This window comes from Bacillus rossius, chromosome 1 (genome assembly GCF_032445375.1).
Source record: "Bacillus rossius redtenbacheri isolate Brsri chromosome 1, Brsri_v3, whole genome shotgun sequence".
In the NCBI taxonomy this organism is placed as follows: domain Eukaryota; kingdom Metazoa; phylum Arthropoda; class Insecta; order Phasmatodea; family Bacillidae; genus Bacillus; species Bacillus rossius.
Window position 1 is genome coordinate 52,575,662 of NC_086330.1, and position 12,197 is coordinate 52,587,858.

A 12,197-nucleotide genomic window follows, 5' to 3' on the forward strand; every position below is an offset into this window, starting at 1 on the left:
AACATGATCAGTCTTGTTAATTCCTACATTTACACAATAATACCTGAATATGGAAGTTACATGATTATCTTTCGATACTTCTCTGTATTAGCTTATTGTCTCACAAGATATATTCAGGAATTAAAATTTCATTTTAAATCATTCACTTTTACAAAGAGTAATGTGTAGAAAGTAAAATTCTTAAATAAAATTTGGAACTATTATGTATTTTGTTGTTTTTTGTGTTTAAACTTTTAATAAAATTGGAATGAGCTAAAGCCTTTGTTTAGTTATGAAACTGAACATGCAGAATATTTACTGACATTAATGCATACAGTACCATCAAGTAATTCAGCTGATGATAAATTATAAAAAAAATAATAATTTAATTCCTTCTACACATCAGATGAGTTCTTAACCCAGAGTAGAGTATTTTGTTGTGTATTTATAATGTCTAATAAGTTCTCACTAGTATGCATTTAAAATTAACATTTTTCAAAACATTCCATATGCCACATCACAATGTTTTAAATGAAATTTACAGAAAAGTGGCTTCTGGGAAGTAAGACAAGTAATAAGTGAAAGGTTGATTAGGTTACTCATATTATTACATATTAAAGTATTACTTACATATTAAATACTTATTATTAATGTTTCTGACTTAACTTTATAAACCTTTTACATAAGTAGGTATTACCCTTATTTCCCAGAAGCTGCTTCTCTACAAAAATTACCATATTGTGAACCAGTCCTAAATTATGTCATCCAATTTAGCTTCATACTCCTTGTGAACCATTTATGAATCCTAATTCAATGCCCATAAGTTCACCTATGAGTACTACATTTTCTGTATGGCTAGGTTTACTATTCCTTGTAAACTGTGTTATGAATTTTAATAGGATATGTCTTAACTGTATAACCAGTTATTGTGAATAGCTTATTGTTTTACCAGCAACCTTGTTTTACTGTAGAAAAACAATTGTAAGGATGTTTTTGGATATTATGCAGTCATCACTTAGGTAAATTGTTGCAAGGGTGATTTTGACTACACACTAAATGCTACGTAATTGGAGAGAAAGTAAAAACTAAGTTTATTTATGCATAAACAATTTGTATTGATGGTTAGTTATATTTGATTATCTTTATTAAAAATAAGTAGTGTGCTTAGAATATAATTGGAAATCATTTCTGGAATAAAGAATATGACCCAGATTTACCCCAGATTAATATTTAGTAGCAATGATGCTACAAATTGACCTAATTTGGTAAATAAAATGAATTATATAGACACCAAAAATTTCACTTTGTAATAAATAAGAACAATACCCAATTTATAAGGTGTACAGGAGACATTTGCAACCACACATTGCAAGTAGTGTCACAGATAACTTTAATTGAAATAGATCAGTAAGAGAAGCTAAAGGACACTTTTTTACCATTAAAAAATATTGGCATGCACATTTAGCATAATTGGAACAAGACGATACTTACCTGACTGTGCCAGTTTCCAAATCACCTTAGATGTCTACCACGTGTGGTAAACATCTGGAGGTATAACACTCAACTCGTTACTCTTTATTTTAAATGGCGAGTTCCCCAGGAGGCCTATTACCATGTTAATGCGAAGCAAACAATGCAGTATCTTAAAAACAAAAAAAAAAAATTGTTTTTAAAACACTACATCATTTGCTTCCGTGAGGATCTTGATGCGCAGCTTATGTAGCTCGTCAGCGTGTCGCATTTGCTGTGCGTGCAGCTCAGCCCTACGCTGTTCTGCCATGAGCTCAAATTTAATAGCTCGTTTCTCAGCTTCCACTGCTCGAGCCGCTTCTGCCTGCTCGTTTGCAAGGCGCTGCTCTTCTGCCTCTGCCATTGCCTTACTTGCTCTCAACTTAAGCCTGTGCTCAGCCTGTTGCATTGCGAGAACTCTCCGTGCACGCTTGTCGGCTCGCTCAAGGTTTAAAAACCTGCGCTCCACCTCCACATCAATTGCTGGTTTATTTCTAGCACGAAAACCAGAAACAGGTGTTGGTAGAACAATACTATGAGGTTCTTCTTGTGATGCATTCACAAGTAAGCTGCCAGTACTGAGTGCACCAGAGCCAGTATTGTTAGACTGTGGCATCACAATTTCTACAGAAGCTGAAGCTTCTGAAGGAAAAGTCATGTCACAGTCTACAGCATCATCCACACAATGCAACACACCGCCCAATGCTATTTCCAGCTCAGGATCTGTGGGAGGATCTTTAACAAAAGGTCCTCCACCAGTTGCCATTCGCTGTCTTGTGGCAAGAGCAAGGGCTTTCTTCTGCTTGGTCTTGACATTTTCCCAGCATTTCTTCAGCTGGGCACTGGAGCGCTGCAAGTTAAAATTAATTTAGCTGTGATATAATTATTATATGCGAATTACAAATGTAGTGCTAAATGTACACACATTAAGTTAAAAAGATAGTTCTGTCTATAAAGTATAAATCAATGTTTGGTGGTAAGAAAATAATCAAAATTAAAACAACTTGTATTTATTTAGGTGCTCAGCCAGCTGTTGAGTCCATAGTTTGTTCTGCACACCAATAGAGAAAACTACTTATTTTGTATAACAAATAACCTGTCACTGATGGTTAAGAACAATCATTTAGCGATCTTTTTTTTCCTAATATATATCTAAACCAAATTATATTGTAATATATATATAAGAATAACTATCACATGGATTTACTTCAATATGATAATGCAAATAACGTACCTTGATGACATCAGGTTGGGAATTGAACTCGCATTCAATTCGCGCCCAGGCATCTTTCTTGGCAGCCAAGTTGCTGAAGTCTGTCTTCTTACATTCGATGACATGTGCCCAGGAACGAACAAGCCCTAACAAAATGCTTCGTTCGATAGATGAAAATCGCTCGGATTTTTGAGAGGACGTCATGATGTATTCTCAAGGTAGATTTGAATATAAATCTAACAAATACAAACCAACTACAATCAACGTGTTATCAAAAAAGTAAACAAGTCAATCGTGGGTCAGTTCCTATTGGCTGTTAACCATGACGTATTCGTGACGTCACGGAAGTTCGGTTAACTTCGGACACGATCGGCCTCACTCGCAATTTAGTAAGAGGCGAACCTTCACTTTATAAAGTAAAGGAACGGGCTGTACTTCAAGCGACTCTGCACGATACTTAAACTATAAGGACGGCGCCTCCCTTCATGAAGTATCCCTTAAAGTTAAAGTAAAGGATGACCTCTGCATATGGCTGCATCTCCTTGAAAAAGAGTTAGTTTACTAACTTCAACATATCTTGAGTTTCAACTAGTTTCATATATCACATCGTAGCAAACTATAATTGTATTTCACAATTTCTTGATGTGCATTCATATTTACTTACATAGTCAGTACTTTTGAATAATATTTCATTTCATTACCTCAATGTCTTATTAACAGTAATTCATTTTCATTACACTTCTAATATTTCATAATAATAAATAAAGTCAAATAATTTTTTCTCATATACTTAATCTTATTTTAACTGCTGTCTTCAAGTCCGAATATTATTTTGTAACGTAAAATAATCCATGCCCGCCTTTAAGGACTTCAAAGATTTTTCAGTGTCTATCTCAGTCTGTGTAAGTTATTGTCTCGTGAAATCGCCACACAAACAGACCGAGTTCGCGATGCCGCCACCAGGGCCACGCGCGCGCCGTCTGATCTGCGCGCCTATCCCGGCCGCCCCGTGAACTGAGGGCGGTTTAGTGGTAAACTCGAGTGTGTGTAAACACCAAACCACCAAAAACTGAAAAAATGAAAAACTTGTGTACATTATATTATTACCTTTTATAGCTTATTATAAACAATTATTTATATTCCTTAGTGCATAGTTTAATGTATTTGTGCGGTATTTACTTTCGCCATAAAGCGCCCACCTCTATTTTAATTGTGATCTTACTTGTACTTTTACTTTGTTTTATTCTAATCAAACTTTTAAGTGAACAATGGCAGAATCAGCAACACCAGACAATTACCCCTCACTCCCGGAAATAGCATCTTCACCGCTGAAAAGGACATATGGGCGGAAAATTACACAAAACACAGACGAACAAATGGCCACGCGTGCCATATCAAACCAGACAAAATTGAAAGCACCAGACAGCAAACTAGGCCCCAGAAGCCAAAAAACGTGTGTAAAAACATTGTCGCTGCGTCTCCTTGACGAGTTCATAGGGACAGCGACTACCACCACCACAACCATGACAACCACAACCACAGCCACAACCATGACCTCCTCTTCACTGAACCCACCACCCATCACCAGTGCCAGCGTCATTCCCTCCCTGCTGGACCTCCACCACTCACCGCCAGCTCCAGTATCCCCGCACGACATTGACATGGCTCCGACGGATTTCAAAATCCCCAGAAAGACCTTCAAGCGCCGCCGAGCTAACTCCACCACATCGGACAACTCCCCACCAGCAACAGGTTTGCCTACACCCTCAGCCTGGACGACATGGGCGACGACGATGCCACACCACCATCGACAAAGACAGCACCAGAAACAAAAACTAAGACAAAATGGACCCACTTCCCCAAGACGACCAACAACCATCTACCTCCCGAGCCCCCACTGCAACTCGCCCCCTTCCCAGACCACCACCAGAATGCCTCCCATCTCCTGCATCGTCTCCACCACCAGCCAACCCTTCCTGACTGAAGCCAGGCTCCAGAAAGCATTGAACGGCCCCCTTTCCATCTCCACATCCGTGAAAGGACGTCCTTCTACACGACGAACGCACGCAACCACGACTATCTCTACAAAAAACTGTCAGCAGCTGGATACCAACCATTCACCTCCCTCCACCCCGACGAAAGACAGGACAGGGTAGTCATTAAACGACTACCCCTCACCAACACCCCCGAAGAGCTCCTCCAGCAGCTACAGGACGACGGGTACCCCGTGTATTCCGTGCTCCCACTAAGAATGCCCCCCGACGCCGACAACAAGCCCTTCCTGGTTGCCACCAACCACCAGGGAGAGGCCAACCAGTTCCTCACCCCTTGGCGGCTGGGTCGTGAAAGTTGAGCGGTATCGCGGGTCCGGCAGAGTCCCGCAGTGCTACCGCTACCAACTGCCCGGCCACAACTCCGTCAAATGCGACTGTGCCCTCCGCAGCTTCAAGTACGCAGGGGAGCATCGGTCGCGCGACTGCACCGCCCCCCCCCCCACCCCGAGGCAAGGAAGTACTGCCTCTGCGCCGGCCCCCACATCGCCACCTCCCCAGACTGCCCCAACCTTATCGCCTTCCAACGCCGCCACCCCCCACGCACATCCGACACCACCCCTACCGCAACCACTGCCCCGCCACCTGACACCACCTCCTGCGCTCCTTCCCTGCCATGAAGGGCAACGCGTGGGCAAGGCCACTCTACACCACCCAACCCAGTGCCCCACCCAACACCACATCCAATGCCCCACCAAACCCCACACCCCGCTCACCACCCACCACCGACCCTGACACCACCTTCCTCGGCGACACCGTCCGAGACATCCTCAACCTTTTCCGCACCTACCTACCCGTTATCCGCCGCACCATGACAGCCCTATCCTGCGGCCGCACCCCAGCTGACAAAATCGAAGTCATCATACAAGCCGTCCTGTCCCTCTTCGATGACTCAAGACCCTCCCATTAAATTCCTCATCTGGAACTCCTTCTCCCTCCTTCCCAAGCTCCCTGACCTCCTCTTCCAGATCCAAACCCACTCCCCAGATGCTGTGTTCCTCTCCGAAACCTGGCTCACCCCCACAGACCAACTCCACATACCAGGGTACACCACCCACCGCACAGACCTTGATGGGAGGGGCGGTGGAGTGGCACTCCTGCTCCACTCCTGCATCACCCACCACCACCGCCACATCCACACCTCCCCCGCGACCGAGGCAGTCGCCGTGAGGCTGCACGGTGGTCCCTATGCCCTCACCCTCGTCTCCCTCTACCTCCCCCCACAACACCCTTTCCCCACCGCCGACGTGATCGCCCTCGGCCGGCTCGATGCCCACGTCATGCTGGCCGGGGATTTAAACCCCACCCATCCCTTCTGGGGCTGCATTACCGCAAACCGGTGGGGCAGCTCCCTCCGTCAACTGCTCCGAACCTCCCACCTCTCCCTCCACGCCCAGCCCACTCCCACCCTTTACCAGGCCCAACGGAACCGGCACCCAAGCATCATTGACTTCGCCCTCTCATCTCACCTCCCCATCATGCCGACCTCCGCACCATCACCTCCGGCACCTCAGACCACTCGGCTCTCTACACTACCATCCCCACACCGACCCCCACCGCCCCCGTTTCGACTTCCCAAAGGCTGACTGTCGAGCCTTTCGCACCACCCTCTCCCACTCCCTCGACCTAACTGTCTCCTTCAACTCCCCTGCCGATATTGACGCCCACACCACTACTCTTACCCAGGCCATATCGGCAGCTGCCCACTCCCACATCCCCATGGCTCCCCTCCAATCCTGCATCATCCCATTCCCCCCACACATACGAGAGGCCATGTCCCTGAGGAACCGCTTCCGCGCATGCTTGCAGGCCACCAGATCCCCAATCAGCAGGAGAATCTACATCCTGCTGCAGGGCTGGTGCAGTCGGTTGGCAGCTGGTTGGAAGGCTCTACAGGAGACAAAGCGCCTCGCAGCCCTCTCCTCCTCCACAGGCTCTCTCTGGGCCTACCTCCGAATACTGAGAGCCACCCCCACCACCATCCAACCCATCACCACTCTCACAGGAGTGGCGGAAACTTCCCAGGAGAGATCCGAAGCAGTGGCCGCCTAACTTCAAACCACTTTCACACCCGCCATCAACACCTCCCTATCATCTGACTCATCAGACGACGAGGCTAACCACCTATCCCGCCACACCACACTCCCCATCCTACCAGAGTCTCCACCATTCCCCCTGGTCACGCCGAAGGAGCTGCAATTCATCATCTCCCACTTCCGACTCAACGCAGCCCCGGGCTCCGACTCCATCCCAACCCCCCTCCTGCGCTACCTACCCCGCAAAGCACTAATCCTCCTCACCAAAATCACCAACGCCATGTTTCTCCAATGCCACTTCCCATCCTCATGGAAGAACGCCATCATCTGCCCCATCCCCAAGCCAGCCAAACCACCCACCCTCCCCTCCTCCTACCGACCCATATCTCTCCTACCCATCCTCTCCAAAGTGGCAGAGAAGGCCATCCTCCAATGCCTCCTCCCCATCATCGACCACCACCTACTCCCAAACCACCAGTTTGGCTTCCACCCACACCACTCCACCTCCCACGCCATCGCCCGGGTGGAGCTCCTGGTGGTCCAAGGATTCTCCAGGCGGCAACACACGGGCATGGTGCTCCTGGACCTCGCCAAAGCCTTTGACTCAGTCCCACATGCCCAATTGATCCACTGACTCGCTGCCACCAACATCCCCCCCCCCCCACCCGATATGACTCCTGTGCTCCTTCCTGGAAGACCGCTCCTTCCAAGTCCGAGTAGAGGGCCAACTCTCCTAACCACGACCAATCCACGCCGGTGTCCCCCAAGGAGCCATCTTCAGCCCCCTCCTTTTTACCCTTCACATTGCCGACCTCACCCCTCCCCCAGGCACCTACCTAGTCCAGTATGCAGATGACACCTGCATACTGAACTCCTCTGCCTCGGAGCAGATGCTTGGCGACCGTCTGAGCCACGGCCTAAACTCCCTCCAGACCCAATTCCTCACGCACGGCATCGCCCTAAACCCCACCCAAAACCTCCTCCATCCTCTTCTCCCGATACCACCCCACTCGCGACCACCCACCCAAGATCCGCAATCACGTCATCCCCTGGACCCCCACCACTCGCTTCCTCGGGGTAGCCCTAGGATTCTAACTTCACCTTCCTACCCCATCTCAACTCCATCCAGACAAAAACCCGCGCTGTCATGGGGCAACTGGCACATGTCCTCCGTCCCATGTCAGGCACATCACTCCCAAACCGCATCACCGTCTACCGCTCCCATATCATATCTCACCTCACCTATGCCTGCCCGACCTGGGCACACTCCTCCCTCTTCAACCTTCGCCCGATCACCCGCTCATTCTTCCTCGGCACATGCCTAATCCTTGGCCTCCCACGCGCCACTCTCCGCCAATACCTCCTCGATCAAACCGGCCTTCCCCACCTTCACCACAACATCTCCCACATCACACAAAAATTCATACACAAATACTGCACCAATCTCAACCCTCTCATTCGACTTCTCGCTGAACCCCCCCCCCTTATCACCCCACATCCCAGACGCCCCCTCTTCACCACTGCCCACCTCCCCCTGGGTGATGCCGTAGACGAAGATGCCACCGCCGATGCCAGGGGGGCCGACGGATAACATCGGTGGCCCGCAACTCTACGGTAAAGCACTGTGGGACAAATCATCTACTCCGCTGCCCCCTCCCACAAGTACCACTGACCATAAGACACGGCCGCCAATCTTCAGGCCAGACCCGAGCCAAACGGGCCTGGCCTCCCCTGCAGATCATCATCAACATCACCACCAACAAACCAACGACACCACTACACAACACCACCAGCCTACAAGGACTCATATGTCGGAAGAGGCCCAGTTCCAGGTATTGTAATTTATTGTAAATATCTTTTCTGTTTTCATGTATTAATTTTTCTCCTCCATATAACATATTTGTACACTCTTTTTAAAATAAAGAGACAATTTTTGGCGGGGAGGACCCCCTAGGAGGGGTCACCCATTTTAAAAAAAAAAAATTCTGAGATCATAAAACGTTCTACCATTAATAAAATTTTCTTACAATAAATAATTCCAATCAACAGATTGTCTTTTTACTTTACATCATAAAGTCATAGCACTATTGCATAGAGCAATTAATATAAATGTTATTTACAAAGAATATGGTTGGGAGAAACAATAAAATATTCATTTATGTGAGATGTAATATCACAGTGGGGAGGTGTCTTCACTGTCAGCACTGCAAGGCGAGGAGGTCGGATGGCGAGAAGCAGCAGCATCCCAGACGACCCCAGTACCCCTTCCACACCATAGCGCTGCCAGGCGAGTGCCGCGTGGTGGCGGCTGCTACAGCAGGCAGGTGGGGCGAGTCGATGTGGGCGGATCTGGCAGGGAAGCAGGAGAAGGCCAGGCTGCGGCAGGAGTTCTACCTCCACCTGCACACGCCACAGACGGGCAGGCCACCGCCCACGCTGACGCCCGGCGAGCAGGTGTATGTGCGCCAACATCCCCTGTCATCAGGCACCAAGAAGTTCTGCACGGGGTTGGCGCCAAAATAGGCAGGTCCCCGACCGGTTCTGCATCAGGCTGGACCTACGTCCTACCTTGTACAGACGCCAAGTGGTAGACTGGAAAAGATACACAGGGACAACCAAAGACACATGACGGACCCTGAGGCGGACACAGGGCTGTCCAGAGGGGAGGACAAGCCACCAATTGTACCATTGACATCTCATTCTGCAGAAACCAGGGCTCCAAAATCGCGTAGGGGGAGACATCCACAGGCCCCTAGGGAGACATGGGACTCCCAAACGGACCCATCGCCCACTGACACAGACATTGCGGAACACGTGGACTTGTCGGACTCGGCCCCAGTTGACACCACACCGGATTTGACACCACTTGACACAACAACCGACTCGACGCCCATGGCTGCGGGAGTGGGAGTGCCCAGTAGGCCCAGAAGGGAGGGGGCATGTCATGGCCTAATGTCCCGGACTTTTGGCAGGGACTAGAAGCGACCCTGAACTATGTGGAGATGGGATTGTGAGGAGGGGCTGACAGCGACGGGGTGTGGCGGAAGTATAGGGAGCCATCAGTAGCAGAGCCCAGGGACAGTGAGTGTGAGGGGCGGATAGCTGAGGCGCCTCTTCGCCTTCAGAGCCTCTGGACGGGAACGAACGAGTCCTGGGTGACTGTCGTGCAGCCGGACTCGGAGGTCGATGGAGAGGAGTCCGAGGAAGGACATGGCATCTCGCGTCCAATCTCTGAGAATGGCAACGACATCTCCGAGTGTTACTGTCAGATGGCGAGACAAATCTAAAGGACGAGGAGGGGTAATACCCGAAGCCAGAGAGGCAGCAGGCCGTAAGCGAGTGCATCGCTGAAGACCCGACCCCCATACTGTTTGACTTGTATCCGCAGGCGACGCCCACCCCTAGGGCGCGGCTCCCGTCCTAGTTCCTCAACTCGCACGCAGCACCCACAAGTTCAGCGGGGAGCGAACTCGACCCTTCAAGGTGTCCCTTAAGGTCACGTAGGATCCCATACTACCTGAGCGAATGTGTGTCCCAACCTAACAATGTCAGTATGCCACAACAAGCCGAGACCCAGGTGCAGTGTTATGAACTTGCTACCCTCCTGGAAGCAGTGTGAAGTAGGTCCCCCGGATCCGACTCCCATAGTGTTAGACGATTACCCACGTGTGGTGTGTTGTGCCTGAGAGACGTCGGTGTACATAGCGTACTCATGAGAAAGGGGGGGACATTTGACGTCGACCCAAGTGCCGCCCTGGCTTACTACAGGCTGTTATGACGCACTGACGCCCCTCCTGCCAGGTATCCTTGTGCAGGGCAGTGTAATTGTGAGGGGGGAAGGGGGGCAGGCAAGGAGCGGGCGCACGGTGCAGCAGTCGGCCGCGAGCGAGTGGTTGTGCGAGTGAGCGAGGCAGAATTGGGAGGACAATGTCCACATGACTCGAACCCCATAGGCATGCGCACGGTAGGTGCCACAGGTGCCTTGGCACCACCATTAGGGTTAACGTTATTTTATTTTTTACAAGCAGAAATAATACATACTAACAAACAACCGTATTAATTCCAAAAAAAATATGTTTTCCAATCGTGTCGAGTTACAGATATGTACTCATAACACTATCAGTACTTATATCAATTATCAATCGAACCAACTATACACACGGAAACAAGCCAGGTGCAATTACTTGTGTTGTAAACACGGACCGCGGCTACGAAACTTCTGAAATGTAAATACTTCTAGTTCTCCTCGAATTACATATAATGCATGCTCTGTGTCCACTGTTCACTCCACACGGCAGGCGCACAGAATAATAGCCGCCGTCTGCCAGGTAGCACTACTGTGTAGTGTTTACTCTTACTGTTTACTCATCAGTTTACTGTTCTAATGAGTACACGAGTACAGCCTGTGTTTGTTACGTGGATCACTCATTAATTAATTATCATTTTATTTTCACTAGTTGACAGTTGTTATGGTTCGTTAATTGCTGTTTATATCTGTCTGTATGATGTATAAATGGGTGATTAAAATTAAAAAGCCAGATCCCGAGAAGGATTACTCGATGACTTATATGTAGTCGCCGACAAAACATTTTTGTTGTATTCCAAAAGTTAAAACTTTTGCCCACTCTTATTTGTGTATTTTTATTATTTTAATATTTAACATATTTGAGGTATGTTACAAAAACTCCCTTGTTTTTTCTAGCATTTATTTGGCGTCTTCAGAAAACATGTAAGTACGGTTTTTCAAAGCCACCAGCATGAATTCCGTGCAAACAATTTGTGCAATTTACTTTATGGCTCAACAAAGCTTAAAACTGTAAATAGTTTAGTAGTTATCCTGGCGATTAAAACTTTCAAAGCCATAATTATTCATAAAAAAATGTTAAAATTTTTACATCTGTGGATTTAATGTTTTTTTCGGAAACACCTTCAATAGCACCATTTTGCGCTTTCAAATCCAAATTTTTCCGGGAGAGGACCCCCGGACCACCCGCTTTAGGCTCGGGTCCGTGAATGATAGGGCTGTTGTGTAATCTGGCACCACCAAGGCTGAAGTCCTGCGCACGCCTATGTCGAACCCCTCTACCCAAGAGCAGCCGGAGCACCTAGTACGCCACAGGGGCTCAGCCTGGACGACGACAAAGCCAATGGGGCAGGTGTCGATGTGGCATAATCGTCTGTGCGAAAGAGCACCGATGGTTGACATAAAATTATATTTCAGTCAAATAACATACGACTCTGTGATAGGCCTACCTACATTACCAGATAGCATATTTTTATCTGAATATATATATATATATATATATATATATATATATATATATATCACAACCAATACAGTAATTTTGGTAAATAAATGCAGCTTAGGTAGTGTACATATTTTAATAGTGAACTTGTTCAACATCCAAC